General features: G+C 38.1%; 1 long non-coding RNA gene across 4 annotated transcripts in view; it reads left to right on the top strand.

Moving 5' to 3' along the window:
* The first annotated feature begins 601 nt into the window (after window positions 1–601).
* LOC129629917 (uncharacterized) overlaps window positions 602–17,276 on the top strand; it is a 157,278-nt gene continuing 140,603 nt past the window's right edge. Inside the window, exon 1 of one of the 4 annotated variants that reach the window (XR_008703380.1) lies at window positions 602–738. This is a non-coding gene — a long non-coding RNA (uncharacterized LOC129629917). The remainder of the gene's footprint in view (window positions 739–17,276) is intronic. The other 3 variants (XR_008703381.1, XR_008703382.1, XR_008703383.1) reach the window with 3 other exon arrangements.

Genomic DNA, 17,276 nt, shown 5'->3' with positions numbered 1-17,276 from the left:
TTTACAAACCTGTCATACTTGAGTTTTAGTCTTCCTTCTGCCCACCAACAAGTAACCTTTTTAAAGAATGCTTAGGGCAAATTGGAAGTTGTTTTCTAATGATGGGTGCATATAGATTTAAAAAATTTCTAAACTCCTGTAATTGTCTGTATGGTCAGGCCACTCAGGATAGCTCTTCTCGTGCTCTCTGCACATCCTGTGCTTGACCAGTGCCTGCTTCACTCACACTCAGCTCACAATGGCTGACCTTCCTGTGTACTTGCTGCTGCCACGTGCATGCCTGCTAAGTCGCTTCAGTCACTGCCAACTCTTTGCAACCCTATGGACTGTAGCCCACCAGGCTCCTCTGTCCATGGGATTCTTCAGGCAAGAATACTGGAGTGGGTTGCCGTGCCCTTCTCCAGGGCCTCCTCCTGACCCAGGGTTCGAACCAGGCATCTCTTATGTCTTCTATTTGGAAGGTGGGTTCTTTACCACTAGAGCCACCTGGGAAGCTGCTGCCCCAGCTGATGACTGATCTAATCTTTAGATCAGAGCATCTCCACCTGATAGCTTATCAAAGGGGCCATGAGGGACCCATGCCTCTGCTAGTTTCCCTAGTAACCCACGAGGTCAATTCTGGCTGGCATATATTTAGGTAATTGACACCTTCCCCCTCCCCACAAGAGAGAAGACTGTCCAGGCTCAGCGTCTGGCTGCACACAATGGGGAGACGCTCCAGGACCTGGAGTCAGACAGGTAAGCTCCTCCATCCATTACACTACTGATGTCTGTGTCACTGACTCCGGGCTCTTTCTTCGGTCTCAGGAAGGTGCAAGTAAAGGCCTTGGAGGCCTGTAGGGTGCACCCAACAATTGGCTGAGCAGACAGGAGGCTGAGGAAACTCCCATGAACGCTGGGAGATAAGGACGGGGGATGGAGGGTTGCTGGGGACTGTCTTCTAACATGGGGGCTGGAAAGGTGAAGGGGAATCCCTGGAGTGGACGTTCATAGCGTGTGGGGTCCTGTGGTGGCGGTTCTTGATGTATGCAGCTGCCATGAGAGTGAGGAGAACTCGCAGACACTGTTGCTGAGTTACTGGCTGCTATTACAGTGGGGGGAAAATTAGCTAATGTGGGGACCATGGGTGTGAGATGGCCATTGTTTTTTATGTTAAGGCAACAGAGGCTGAGCTAATAGCTGAGGTGAAGGTTAACTTAATGTTAATTTCCGTTCTTCTGAAAGTGAGTCATGTGACTGTGAGTGATATATATTATCTTCTATTACTATTTGTTTCAACTGAATTGCTGTTTAGAAACTTGATATTTAGAAAGAAAAAAAAAAAATCCCCCAAAATGGCCAAGATAGAAATCTTTTAACATTCTAAAACTGGTTGTCATTTATGCTCCTAGAGAATGTTAGCTTTTTAGAAGGAATTGGTATTTCTCTTTCTGTACTTTTAAGATATAATCTACCTGAGAGTGAAGGGGAAAAAAAGGGCCTTAAAAACTCTAGCAGGAAAGCTGAGATCTCTGTGCGTATGCACAGACATGTGTATGTTTATGTGTACTTTGTAAGTAGAGTATCTCTCCCTTCAAACAGTGTGGCCAAGATTAGTTTGTGAGTGACCTCTGCTTAATTGGCTTAAAAGAAATTAATTGCTTTATATAAATTCTTGGAAATGTGAAAGAAACAGCCTAGGATAAAATTCCGGTTCAGGTGATTTGGGAAATATTCAGTACTGAATGGTTATCTGGTATTGAAGCCACTTAGGCTTGTTGATTTGATTAATATAGACATGTTTTTAAATTCGTTGGTGTTTGAGAATTATGCTTCTGTTGTACCTAGGTTTGTGCATGTGTGTGCATGCTAAGTTGCTTCAGTCATGTGCTAGGTATATTAGTGGTCAAATAAGACTTTATTATATCTGTCGCAAATTGGTCAGCAAGGAAAATAATGAAACTTTAAATGTAAATAAGCTTTTAGTTAAATTGTATAGGAATAACTGGCTTCCTAGGTGGTGCTAGTGGTAAAGAACCTGCCTGCCAATGCAGGCTTAAGAGATGCAGGTTCAATCCCTTGGTCAGGAAGATCCGCTGGGGAAGGGCATGGCAACCCACTGCAGTATTCTTGCCTGGAGAATCCCATGGACAGTGGAGCCTGATGGCGCTATGATCCATAGGGTTGCAAAGAGTCAGACATGACTGAAGTGACTTAGCACTCATGCCCATAGGAATAATTATGTTTGGGGAATATCAATCTAAATGATCTCTCCAGATTTTGGTAACTTGAAGTAAACTAAGTTAAATGAAGAGAAGTCATTGACTATCTGGGCCATTTCAAATAGGATAAAATATTGGAGCATTAATTCCTAGGCTGGTCTCTGTTTACCTACCCTTGATTTCTTAAGAGAGGAAGACTAAAGCATAAGTTTTCCAATCAGGAAATGCTGGTATGACAAATAATTCACAATTACTTTCTTCTTGGTTTTTGCTAGAGATTAAGGTTTTTATTTACGGTTAAGATTATAATCAGTCATAATTCCAGTTATAAATGAGAGGGTAACTGGCAGGAAGGCCAGGAGTCTCCAAATGGAGGAAATAAGCTGCAAGTGTCAGACATTTTTTCTCTCTCTTAAGTGGCAGGAGGAAACAAACTACCAGTGTTAGATTTTTTCCCCTTCTCTGTACAAATTTATAAAGAGGTTTCTCTTAAAATTCTGTGTTGCCATGACGACACCTGGTTCCACCAGAACTTAACTTTTCTCAAACCTTGAACTAACCAATGCTGTTTTTCTTACGGAAATGTTTGTCTTAAGCTATGTTAATGAACCATGTATTTACCCTAGACTCTGTCTTCAAGTTGGTTCCACCTAAGACTCTGAACTGACTTGACAAGCCAGTATGTTTTACTCATGCAAATGTTCTCTTAAGCTATGTTAATGAGACTGTATTTGCTTGGAAACCTGCCCTTCTTCCATTCATGTCAATCAGTTTATGGCCCAGGACAACTCACCTTGTGCCAATGTTATTTCAAAATGCATGTTGTGGGTGAGGGGCCTGGTGCCAGTCTCTGAGTTTTGAAACATTTCTTTTCTCTAGCAGACTGCTAGTAGCTATATAACATCCGGCTAAATACTAGCAGTGGGGGGCACTCTTTCTTCCCACTTCTGATGTCTATGTCAGAAGCTTTCTCCATCTCTTTTATACTTTAATAAAACTTTATTACACAAAAGCTCTGAGTGAGGCAGCCTGGTCACTCGCCCCGGATCGAATTCTTCTCCAGGGGCCAAGAATCCCAGTTTCTTGCGTGGTTCAGCAACAACCTCTCATTATTACCAAGTTTTTTTTTACTCTCACGTTGTTATCAGGTGTTTAACCTTGCTGTAAGTCTTTTGTCATTTATAGAGTTACCGTTGTGCTTATGTTTTTGCAAAACTACTTCATAGGAAGCCCCTTTTGACAAGTATAGGTCTCTGATAAATTTCAGATCCTACTGCTGAGCTGGGGCAGAAATTAAAGAATCCTAAGGGAAAATCTGATATATTCATAAAGACTTAACAGAGGGATTGGATATGGAGTGAACTGGTGAATATGGTTATAATGTTTTTGGTTTTCGTCTGGACTATTACTGATTTAGAACTTTTTTTCCAAATATAGGGAAATCCTTCGCCCCTAGTTAGTTACAATCTACAGCAATTTGGCAAACTACACCTGTGGGTAGAACTGAAACATTCTTGTCCCTCCAGAAAATGGAGACCCTTGGGTTCTGAGCAGCCTTATCCAGTGAGTGGGAAAGACTGTCTCCTGACATATGCAGGGATCTCAATATTTTGGGGCCCTCCGGAAGAGAGAAATCTCCCTGAGATGGAGTCTGATGGCAGGCCTTTGGCAAGGCTTTCTTGAATGGTAAACGACTTATGACATGAGGTCATATCAATAAATGAGCATGAGGATATAACTCCAGACCATAAATTCACATAACTTACAGATGTGCTGCTGCAGAAGCTTACAAGTAAATCTGTGATACCCTGATTGATGGAACTTGGAATGAAGTTTCTCTTAGAAATTGTATTGTAAGAGTGGTTGGGTTTTTTGCTCACCAAGGCCTATTACATCTATAATTTAAACAAAGTGAAAAAATACTTAAGAAATATTACTTTATTCTGGTGCTTGATTCATGGTTAGTACACAAGAAATATATATTGAATGACTAAATAAATTTATATTTATATATAATATATATTATATTATAAATATAATACACACACACATATACAGTGTTTCTATGGAAACTTACGTAAAGTTTTGATTCAGGTTGTTGCTACCTTTCAACACTAGTATCCTTTACCCATCCTTTGTACTTCAACCCCAATCCCAGAAGCTGGATCAATATTATAACCTCTTCTAAGCATCAGTAAAAGAGAAGTAAGGCACAGGGATTTATAGAGCCTCTGTTCCTACAGAGACTTACAGATACTCACATGGGGGAGCAACCTGATGGAGGGAAGAGCAATCTGAAGGAGAGTTATCTGTGATGATGGCGTCTTGGGAGGAAGGAGTGGGTTGGGTAGAGTTCTAGAGGAGGGGGGCCGTGGTCTACACAGTGACAGCATACATAGGGTTTCCTCCAGTAGCAGCACTTCCAGTTCACAGTCACCGGGATGCCGGTGGGACGTGGATGGTCTTCTCGGGCAGTGGGGAAAAAATGGTCATTTTACCGACCACAGTTGTGCATACTCTTTAAGTAGCCTAAAATCACCATCTTAAAAGGAGATGACATTTTCAAATTAGATCCAGATGGATATTCAAATAGAACAAGTCTTTGGGGATAGATAAAACTGCAGGTAGAAATCATATCTGGCAGGCAGAACACAATATTTAAAACAAATAGCAACAGAACATGGCTACAGAGGAGTCCTAACAAGGGATTTCCACAGCATAACTGGAAGTTCAGAACTAGGTGATACTAGAACTACATAGACAGGCAAAAGAGGAGACAGGACAGGACTCTTACATGAGGGGCTGCTGAATAGGAGGCAAAAACCAGGTCCTTGAGCTATAAAAGTGACTAAATTTTATAGAGGAATAGAAAGTGCCTTCCTCATACTGGGGGAAAACATAAGGACTAGGTTTGAGGAATATGGCACAAGTCCCTTAAGCAGAACAGGGACTTTAAAAAGTCAGACAAGTTTTGTTCTAGAGAATTTGATAGAGTTCCTACATTGACTTGCATTCCCCTGTTGACTCAGTAGTAAAGAATCCACCTGCAACCCAGGAGATGCAGGTTCAATTCCTGGGTCAGGAAGATCTCCTGGAGGAGGGGATGGCAGCCCACTCCAGTATTCTTCTCTGGAAAATTACCTGGACAGGGGAGCCTGGCAGGCTGATTCGTGGGGGAACAAAGAGTTGGAAATGACAAGCGACTGAGCACGTGCATGTGCCTATGTTTACTTAATATATAAGGTCTTGGTGCACTTCAGAAACTGGGGGACTAAACCTGTTCTTAGAAACAAATTGTTTTAACTTTGGGAAAACAGAGGGCTGTAGATCCTCAAGTCAGCAATCTCAGCAGTCTAGGCCTGTGTCAGTCTATACAGCAGGTCTTTACATTTTCATTTTCTTCCTATTTTATCCCACTTCCTTCATTCATGTGTCCTTATGCTTCAGACTCTTAAATTTAGACTCCATTCAAATGTAAATTGAAAGCTAATAACTTCCCTGTATAATAATTTCCCTGTTTCTGCATCTTTTATAGTTATCTTTTTATCCCCTTATATGTTTCTCTCTGATTTTTAGGCCTTCAAATTGCATTTCTTTCTATTTTTGCCCACACCCGATGCAGCACTTTGTGCCATCAGGCAAAAGGTTTTCTGAATAGATTTCATATTTGTAATCTCTCAAGAGTTATTAGTTTAATTCCAAGTGACATCCTGAATAAACCATGTAAATCACCAAGGTCCATTTAGAACTGGCAGTAAATAGCACTAATTCAGACTGCATACAGAATTATTTAATACAGTTTGGTGACCACACACATGGCACTGAATTCATCAGAGTAGAATTATCCATGAAGGTACATAAATGACTTTTCATTGAGTGTTTCCACAATTAAGTGAATGTTTCATGATTAATAATCTGAAAGAAGAAGAAATCTATGCTCAGGAATAGACATGAACTATGTCGTGGACAATTTGAAAACTCAAATAATTGAATCTCAAGTTTATGTTTGCTTTGAATAGGAGGTGTAAAGAAAAGTAAATGACCAACTGTAGTCAGTTTATCCCCTGGATTCCAGATGCTTAACAGGCATCTTGTAGAATCTTCAGGCATTAAATTATGGATCAAAAGGATTTTTGAATATAAGTCTGATTTGATGACAGCTAATGATAATAGAACATCAATTTTAAAAAAGAAAATAGACAAAGGATTTATGTCTTCCTGATCATTTATATCTGACAATTTTCTAGCCAATTAACATATCTGCTGTATTTAAGTTAGTATTAAATAAAATCCTGAAAGATGATGCTGTGAAAGTGCTGCACTCAATATGCCAACAAATTTGGAAACTCAGCAGTGGCCACAGGACTGGAAAAGGTCAGTTTTCATTCCAATCCCAAAGAAAGGCAATGCCAAAGAATGCTCAACTACCACACAATTGCACTCATTTCACACACTAGTAAAGTAATGCTTAAAATTCTCCAAGCCAGGCTTCAGCAATACAAGAACTGTGAACTTCCAGATGTTCAAGCTGGTTTTAGAAAAGGCAGAGGAACCAGAGATCAAATTGCCAACATATGCTGGATCATGGAAAAAGCAAGAGAGTTCCAGAAGAACATCTATTTCTGCTTTATTGAGTATACTGAAGCCTTTGACTGTGTGGATCACAAAAAACTGGAAATTTCTGAAAGAGATGGGAATATCAGGCCACCTGACCTGCCTCTTGAGAAACCTGTATACAGGTCAGGAAGCAACAGTTCAAACTGGACATGGAACAACAGACTGGTTAGGAAAAGCAGTACGTTAAGGCTGTATATTGTCACCCTGCTTATTTAACTTCTATTCAGAGTACATCATGAGAAACTCTGGGCTGGAGGAAGCACAAGCTGGAATCAAAATTGCTGGGAGAAATATCAATAACCTCAGATATGCAGATGACACCACCCTTATAGCAGAAAGTGAGGAAGAACTAAAGAGCGTCTTGATGAAAGTAAAAGAGGAGAGTGAAAAGTTGGCTTAAAGCTCAACATTCAGAAAACGAAGATCATAGCATCTGGTCCCATCACTTAATGGCAAATAGATGGGGAAACAGTGTCAGACTTTATTTTTCTGGGCTCCAAAATCACTGCAGATGGTGATTGCAGCCATGAAATTAAAAGATGCTTGCTCCTTGGAAGGAAAGTAATGACCAACCTAGACAGCATATTAAAAAGCAGAGACATTACTTTGCCAACAAAGGTCCATCTAGTCAAGGCTGTGGTTTTTCCAGTGGTCATGTATGGATGTGAGAGTTGGACTGTCAAGAAAGCTGAGCACCAAAGAATTGATGCTTTTGAACTGTGGTGTTGGAGAAGACTCTTGAAAGTCCCTTGGACTGCAAGGAGATCCAACCAGTCCATCCTAAAGGAGACCAGTCCTGGATGTTCATTGGAAGGACTGATGTTGAAGCTGAAACTCCAATAATTTGGCCACCTGACACGAAGAGCTGACTAATTTGAGAAGACCCTGATGCTGGGAAAGATTGAGGGCAGGAGGAGAAGCAGACAACAGAAGATGAGATGGTTGGATGGCATCACCAAATCGATGGACATGGGTTTGGGTGGCCTCCAGGAGTTGGTGATGGACAAGGAGGCCTGGCGTGCTGCAGTTCATGGGGTCGCATAGAGTCAGATGCAACTGAACTAAATAAAATAGAAGACTTGTATTTTGAATAAGGCACCAATAAATGAATTCAGTTTAATCCCAGAATAATCTAAGAGGCGAACATAGGATGCTTCATTCTACTGTACTTTCTGTAATATACTGTATTATGTATCTTAGGAAAAAACTACAAAACCAACTAAAAAGTATTATTACCACATTTTAAACCAGAATCTGATCAAGCCTCTAAATCTAAGTGCCAATTTATAGGGAATACAAGAAACAGAATACAAGTTAAAAAATACCAATGGGAGGCAATTAGCAAACTTTATACTCCAGGAAATTACATAGAACAAATGACCTGATCTCTTTAGCAAATAAACTTCAAGGAAAGAAGATAGAAATTTAGCAAAAAGGGGGCTGGAAATAAAATATTTTATTTAATCCAACTGTAGTGTATGGATTTTATTTATACCTAGATTCTAATAAACATTCTATAAAAGAAACTTTGAAACCATTAGGGAATTTGAAATAATTCATAATACTAAGAATTATCCTTAATAGTTTGGTAATAGAAATATCACGCTTTGAGACGGGTTCTTATTTATAGATAGATACTAAATATTAAGGATGAAATAGTATGATACTTGATTATATTAAAAACAGAAGTAACAGGAATAAACAAGAGTTGTAGACAAATTAAGATTGGTCATGAATTGATAAGAATATAGATAGTAAATTTTTTATAATAGTCTCTACATATTTATGAAATTAAAATTTTCCATGATGAGAAACTTAAAAAAGTATCAAGCATTACATTACTACTAAACATTTATTGTTCAATATACAATATAGTTAATCATTTTCCACATTGAGATATATATAAAATATATATAACTACCTTGCTCAATTCACCTATTAAATCTAATAACCTACATATACATTTTGGATTTCCTCTAAATGACATGTGTTAACATGTCATCATCTCTCATTTCTTAACTTTTCTCTAACATAGTGATGCTAATGATTAAAATGAATATAACTTCTTAGGACTTAAACAACCGGGGGAAGTTACATATAGTAGGGTTCCTATTGCTAGATTTGCTATACTTAGGACAACTTAATACATTAAACTGGGTTATACTTATTCATGAATGTGCTGAGGAGTTTTCCTTTTAATATAATTGTATATTGTTTAATAGGAATAAAATAATGTTATATTTACCTATTCCTGGGAGTGTGTGTGTGTGTGTGCGCATGTGTGCGTGCACTCAGTCATGTCTGACTCTTTGTGATCCTGTGGAGCCGGCCAGGCTCATCTGTCCATGGGATTCTTCAGGCAAGAATACTGGAGTGGTTTGCCATTTCCTTCTCCAGAGGATTTTTCCTGACCCAGGGATTGAACCTATGTCTCCTGCATTGGCAGGTGAGTTCTAGCCACCAGGGAAGTCCATCCCTGGGAGAGGCCTTGTCAGTCACACCTATATAAATCTTGGCTTGGACTAGAAGTAAATATTAACAATGAAATATTTTACATGTATATATGAAACAAAATGAAAATGATACAATGTTCAACATCATTAGTCAGTGCACATCAAAACTACAATGAGAAATCATTTCCCACCTGTTAGAACTGCTATTGTCAAAAAGACAACAGATAATAAAAGTTGATGAGAATGTGGAGAAAAGGGAACCCTATCAGTGGATGGTGAGAATGTAAACTGGTGCAGTCATTATGGAAAATAGTATGAAGGTATCTCAAAAAACAGTAGAAATAGAACTGTAATGTGATCCAGCAGTTTTACTCCTGGTTATGTATCTGGAAAAACCAATAACAGTAATTAAAAAAGATATATACACACTTATGTTCAGTACAGCATTGTTTGCACTAGCCAAGATAAGGAAGCAACTTAAATGTCCATCAATAGTTGAGTAGATAAATATGTAATACAATGAAATTATTCACACATAAAAAGTAGTGAAAATTTGTCATTTGCAGCAATATAGATGGACCTAGAAGGTATTATCGGAGAAGGCGATGGCACCCCACTCCAGTACTCTTGCCTGGAAAATCCCATGGACGGAGGAGCCTGGTAGGCTGCAGTCCATGGGGTTGTGAAGAGTTGGACACGACTGAGCGACTTCACTTTCACTTTTCACTTTCATGCATTGGAGAAGGAAATGGCAACCCACTCCAGTGTTCTTGCCTGGAGAATCCCAGGGACGGGGGAGCCTGGTGGGCTGCTGTCTGTGGGGTCGCACAGAGTCGGACACGACTGAAGCGACTTAGCAGCAGCAGCAGCAGCACAAGGTATTATGCTTAGTGAAGTAAATCAGAGAAAGACTAATACCATATGTTTTCACTTGTATGTGGAATCTAAAAAATTAAACAATGGAATATATATAACAAAACAGAAACAGACTCATAGAGAACAAACTGGTGGTTACTGTGGGGAGAGGAGTGGGGCGAGGGGCAAGATAGAAGAATGGGGATTGAAAGGTACAAACTAATAAATATAAAATAAGCTACAATGATATACAGCACAGGGAATATAACTGATATTTTTATAATAACTTTAAATGGAGTATAACCTATAAAAAGATCAAATCGCTAGGCTATATACCTTTAACTAATGTAACATTGTAAATCAACTATGCTTCAATTAAAAAACAATAAAATATTGAAAATTAACAAGACAACCAACACTGTAGAAGTGCCTTGATCAGATACATACATATCAGAGAATCATAAAGTCCAATTATTTGGGTGAAAAATTTAAAACAACAGAAATAGATTCATATCATGTAAGATTCATGGAAGGACCTCTGAGATTGTTAGTCAGTTAGCACTTATCTCTGTCAAAAACTTTTTTCCTCATATGTCTTGGAACAAAATAAAAGGAAATAGTCTTGTGCCATGAGAAAGACTGTCCAGTGAACTAGTGTGAAAGGGAGCGATTCCGGAGGCAGATTCTTGGGTCTGTTATTGGTGAATGAGGACAAGCTGCTTACTGCTGCAGTGTCTCAGTGCCTCACGTGTAAAACTAACATCACACTGTTCATCAACTTAAAGGACTGAATAAATGAGTTATTCCTTAGAACAGTGTAGTATACAATATTATCAACATCATTATTTTGATTATGACAGTTATTATTAAATATTTTATTAGAGACAAAATTAGCACATGGGGCTTTTAGGTTTACCTCTATCTGCTGACTTTTCAAAAAAGAGAAGAATGCTGAACATAGATCATTTCCATTTATATATCAATTTAAAAATAATCATTAAGTGCTTACTACATGGCAAGCATGGCATTGGATGTGTGAATGTGAGTAAAATGTGTCTTCTATCCACAAGGTACTTTTACAGATATAAATTATCAAAGACACATAAGTGTTACAGGAGATACCAAAGAAGTTCACAGAAGTTGCTGTAGGTGGGCAGAGGAAAGAATGGGGAGTTTGACCTGAGGAGAGTTCCAAAAAAAATTCTTAGAAGGAAGCCAGTATTCTAACTCTCTAGAAAGGTTTAGGATGATTTATTCAGCAGTTAGTTGGGACCTGGAAGACCACGTACTTTCCAGGAGGAAGGAGAAGCTGGTGAAGAGACAAATATCTGCAACAGGTTACTAGGCATAATGTACTCCTTTATTTATTCAGTTATTCAGCAAATAATTTTTGAATGCCAGATCTTGCAGACACTGTACTGAACAAAACATATAAAAATTTCTGGTTTCATAAAAAATTACAAAAGACAATTGCAAAATAAGCTAATATGCAATATCTCAGGTAGTAGATTAATTCTATACAGAAAGTCAAAGCAGAGTAAGGGCCTAGAGAGGGACCGGGGAAGTGGTACCACTCTACAAGGTTTTGAGAAGATGGCATCTGAATAAAGACTTGCAGAACACGCAGGGTAAAATAACTTTTCAAGTAGAAGAAACAAAGGGCAAAGACTTTGAGGCAGGGATTGGTTAACATGTTTGAGAAGTAGGAAGGAGGCCAGTGTGACATGTAATGAGTAGAGGGGAGATAGAAGTTGAATGAAACATGAGAAAAGGGAAATGGGAAAAATGGGAATGGGCTTTCAGGGCATGGGAAGAATTCTGGATTTTATACTAACTGAAGGATTTTGAACAAAGATGTGCTTTAATCTGATTAAATTTTCAAGAACGCTGCCTAATATATGGTAAGATTACAAGGCCATTGGGGGGGGTGTGGGTGGGAGCTTTGAAGAAAAAAATGAAGATTTCCCAATAATCTACATTAATAATATCAGTGCTAGGACCACGATAGTAGCTTTTATATAATGAGAAACAGATTCAGAATGCATTTTGAAGGTACCGTTAACAGGATTGGCTAATGGACATGGAAAATTAGAGAAAAGCGGACCTCCAAGGTGCTCCTAGTTTTAAAGACTGAGCAGCTGAAACATAGTGTTTCCATTTACTGTGATGATTAGTACTGAGAAACAGTATCCTCTGGGCATCTTAAATTCAAGATGTCTATCACAGGGACAGGCATATTCTAGTGCCAGCAGACTGTCTGGTATGACTGGAGCATCAGATTCAAAGGAGGTGTACTGATGACAAATAAGGCTGGAGGTGAGTAGACTCGGTCACACAGAAGGTTTTGTGTGCATAACAAGGACAGTGTACTTGACATTCCCAACCTACAGTTGGCCTGCATTGCGTGAAAAAGCATCTCTTCTTTTGATCAGCACTCGATTACTTCAAAATACCATCTACTTCTGCCCCCCACACTTGTAGCCAAATGTATAATGAGTAGCCAATGGCTTTGTATTGTACTTCCTTGCTCATCTCTGCCAGGGACTTTGCTTTGGGGGATTTTGTTCTTAATTTAATAAGAGGAATTAAATTGAAGATCTGTTGGAAATAAGAGCCAACTTGAGGCCAGATAATTGAGGGTCTTGAAAATCAGCATAGTTTTGACTTTATGGCTAGTTAAATGTACGTGTTAGTTGAACTAAATAGCATTATTAAGACTGCAGTTGACACTTCCCTGGTGGCTCAGTGGATGGGAATTCACCTGCCAATGTGGAGGACATAGTTGGATCCCACGTTTCGTGGAACAACTAAGCCCGAGCACCACAACTACTGAGCCTGTGTGCTAGGGCCTGTGAGCCACAGCTACTGAACCCTGCTAGCATAAGGCCTGTGCTCCACAGAAGGAACCATTGCAGTGAGAAACCTGTGCACCCCAAGGAAGAGTAGCCCCTGCTCCCTGTGACTAGAGAAAGCCCATGCAAAGCAATGAAGACCCAGCAGCACAGCCATAAATAAATAAATACATATATTTTAAACTGAGGTTAAAGAAGCTTAATCCAACAACAACATCAAAGAAAGATTGAACCTGAAGAAGACTCCCACTAGCAATGGAGTTAATCAGATTAGTGATACGAGACAGACTGGCAAAGGCCACAGGAGACATCCTATTGGGAAATCCTTCTCCCATTTTTAAATCATTATTTTAACGGCATGTCATCAAATTATAATGTTTAACAGTCTCTCTTCAGTTGCAAAAAGGAGGAAAATTTAGAAACACATTCACATTTTGTTTCCTCTAATTCTATAATAAATTGGTTACCAAATACTATCTATCCTAGGTATTTAGTGCTTTTATTTACCTTTCTCTTCCTTCTGCTACTTCTGCCCACGTTCAAGAAATAACCATGTTTTGCCACAACTTTGATGAAATCATGGCTACAGTCACAGTGCCCTCCAAAGTTGAGAGACCTTCTTGATGAAGTATCTTGTTTAACTTAGTACTTAGTGCTGTTAGTTTTTTAAGCTTCCAATAATATCATCTACATTTTATTTTCATTTTGCTGTTTCCAAGAAGAATTTACAAAATGACTTCCCTGGAGGCTCAGATAAGTAAAGAATCTGCCTGTGATGCAGGAGACACAGATTCAATTCCTGAGTCAGGAAAATTCCATGTAGAAGGGAATGGCTACCCACTCCAGTATTCTTGCCTGGAGAATTCCATGGACAGAGGAGCCTGGTGGGCTACAGTCCATGGGGTTGCAAAGTCGGACATGATTGAGCGATTAACAATTTTAACAATTTTACATATTTTCAAATGTTTTCCTCATAAAATAACAACTTTTAAGTACAGTTATTTAGTCATGGCAGGGTTGATGATTTTGCATAATACACATATGAAACACAGGTTTCATTTTAAAAGGATCTAGTTTTTTAAATCTCAGTATTCTTTTTTGTAATTGTATGTAAATATAAAACATCTATTTCAGAATTTCAAAACTATAGTTTAACTGAAAAATTTTTATATGAAGTGTTCTGCTTTTTTATTCATCAAAATTAGAAAAAAATCTGCATAAATTTTATTAACAATTTTATGTAGCTGTATATTCTTTTCTGAATCTATTATAGATTAAAAAATATGTGAACAAAAATGGAAAATGAGTGATTGTAACAATAAATCTATATCATAAAATGTTCAAAACACATTTGAACTATGATTACTTTTAGAGAAATTATGCCATAAATTGGAATATAGTTATGAATAAAAATTGAAAAGATGATAATACTCTTTATAAAAGATTAGGCTTTTAATGTTTTTCTATTAATACATATTATCCTATTTTGTTGAGGATCTTGCCAGGAACAATATATTTTTCACTATTTTTTGTGTATAAATTAATTTTAATCAAGCATGATTATTAATCATATGATATTAATAAAATCATATTTAAATACAACATACTTCCAAATGAAGTTTGGTGATATGACTTATAACTTCTCTAGTAGATCTGTGTTAAAAAAAAAATTAACTTCATGTTTTCTTTCTGGCTTACTTCACTCTGTATAATAGGCTCCAGTTTCATCCACCTCATTAGAACTGATTCAAATGTATTCTTTTTAATGGCTGAGTAATACTCCATTGTGTATATGTACCGTAGATTTCTTATCCATTCATCTGCTGATGGACATCTAGGTTGCTTCCATATCCTGGCTATTATAAACAGTGCTGCGATGAACATTGGGGTACACATGTCTCTTTCAATTCTGGTTTCCTCGGTGTGTATGTGAGACAGCAAAAGAGACACAGATGTATAGAACAGTCTTTTGGACTCGGTGGGAGAGGGAGGCGGGGATGAGTTGGGAGAATGGCATTAAAACATGTATAATATCATATAAGAAATGAACCGCCAGTCCAGGTTCGATGCAGGATACAGGAAGCTTGGGGATGGTGCACTGGGATGACCCAGAGGGATGGTATGGGGAGGGAGGCGGGAGGGGGGTTCAGGATGGGGAACACGTGTACACCCGTGGCAGATGCATGTTGATATATGGCAAAACCAATACAATATTGTAAAGTAAAAAAATAAAAAAAATTAACTTCAAACACATGAGTCTTCTTTCCAGACTGCCTACAAATCAAAGCTGGTTTATTGTAAAATAGATTAAAATTTATGTCACAATATCATTCACACTTGAGAATACAAGATTTCTTATATTTTAAGAATTTACAACATAATAGAAAAGAAATAGTAGAAAGAAAAAAATTCCTTTTTCTCACCACTGAAAAATTTTAGAGGAAAATATATTTTATTATGTTCATGCATATTAAATGGTATCACACTGAGTAATGCAGTGCTATAAACAAGCAGTCAGTTTAATCAACTCAGAAGAAAAATATTGGTTATTCTTAGTGGGTGAAGATTTTAACTGTTGCTTAGTACCCATTCTCTCCATTTCCTCTTTGTAATGAAACTCCTTGAAATTTTGCTGTGTGTACATTAATCTTATAGGATGACTACATTTCCTAACCTGACTTATAGGCAGGCATAGCTTTTGTGTATGTTTGGGAGAGTAGTATATCAGGAAAAATTGTTGTGAGCAACACTTGATGTCATTACTTTAAAGGACAAAGAACACTTTATAGATGTTCAGTGTAAATGGTATAATACAAGTATCTTGAAAGTTACTGGAATTTATGCATATTTATATAATACTAAAGTTTTGTCTACATTGCAAATGTTCCCTTATAATTGGAACAGGGCTAGGAATAAAAAAGGCAAGGGTGGAAAAAGAGGATAAAAGAATCAGAAGACAAGAAAGCTGGAGGATATAAAAATTTGAAATTGCAATATATAAAGAAGGGCAATCTAAATAATTGCTATGTGACAGGAAACAGTTCAAATTAAACTAATTTTAATAAAAGAGCCTTTATATATGTCTAGCTCTTCCATCATCTTTTTGTTAAGGTAAGCAGACCTTTGTTGGCAAAGTAATGTCTCTGCTTTTTAATATGCTGTCTAGGTTGGTCATAGCTTTTCTTCCAAGGAGCAAGTATCTTTTAATTTCATGGCTGCATTCACTGCAGTGATTTTGGAGTTCAAGAAAATAAAGTCTGTTACTGTTTCCTTTGTTTACCCTTCTATTTGCCATGAAGTGATGGGACCAGATGTTATGATCTTACTTTTTTGAATGTTGAGTTTTAAGTCAGCTTTTTCACTCTCCTCTTTCACATTCATCAAGAGGTTCTTTAGTTCTTCTCCGCTTTCTGCTATAAGTGTGGTGTCATCTGCATATCTGAGGTTATTGATATTTCTTCCAACTACCTTGATTCCAGCTTGTGTTTCATCCAGCCTGGCGTTTCTCATGATGTACTCTGCATATAAGTTAAATAAGCAGGGTGACAATATATAGCCTTGGCGTACTCCTTTTCCTATTTGGAACCAGTCTGTTGTTCCATGTCCAGTTCTAAGTGTTGCTTCCTGACCTGCATATAGGTTTCTCAAGAGGCAGGTCAGGTGATGTGGTATTCCCATCTCTTTCAGAATTTTCCACAGTTTATTGTGATTCACACAGTCAAAGGCTTTGGCATAGTCAATAAAGCAGAAATAGATGTTTTTCTGGAACTCTCTTGCTTTTTTGATGATCCAGCAGATGTTGGCAATTTGATCTCTGGTTCCTCTGCCTTTTCTAAAACCAGTTTGAACATCTGGAAGTTCACAGTTCACATATTGCTGAAGCCTGGCTTGGAGAATTTTGAGCATTACTTTACTAGAGTGTGAGATGCATGCAATTGTGTGGTAGTTTAAGCATTCTTTGGCATTGCCTTTCTTTGGGATTGGAATGAAAACTGAACTTTTCCAGTCCTGTGGCCATTGCTGAGTTTTCCAAATTTGCTGGCGTATTTAGTGAGGTACTTTCACAGCATCATCTTTCAGGATTTGAAATAGCTCAACTGGAATTCCATCACCTCCACTAGCTTTGTTAGTAGTGATGATTCCTAAGGCCCACTTGACTTTGCAGTCTAGGATGTCTGGCTCTAGGTGAGCGATCACATCATTGTGGTTATCTGGGTCATTAAGATCTTTTTTGTATAGTTCTTCTATATATATTGGAGAAGGAAATGGCAACCCAATCCAGTGTTCTTCCCTGGAGA

Source organism: Bubalus kerabau, chromosome 16 (genome assembly GCF_029407905.1).
Source record: "Bubalus kerabau isolate K-KA32 ecotype Philippines breed swamp buffalo chromosome 16, PCC_UOA_SB_1v2, whole genome shotgun sequence".
NCBI classification, from domain to species: domain Eukaryota; kingdom Metazoa; phylum Chordata; class Mammalia; order Artiodactyla; family Bovidae; genus Bubalus; species Bubalus kerabau.
The sequence above is the reverse complement of the archived record's forward strand: the minus strand, read 5'-3'. Positions and strand labels throughout refer to the sequence as shown.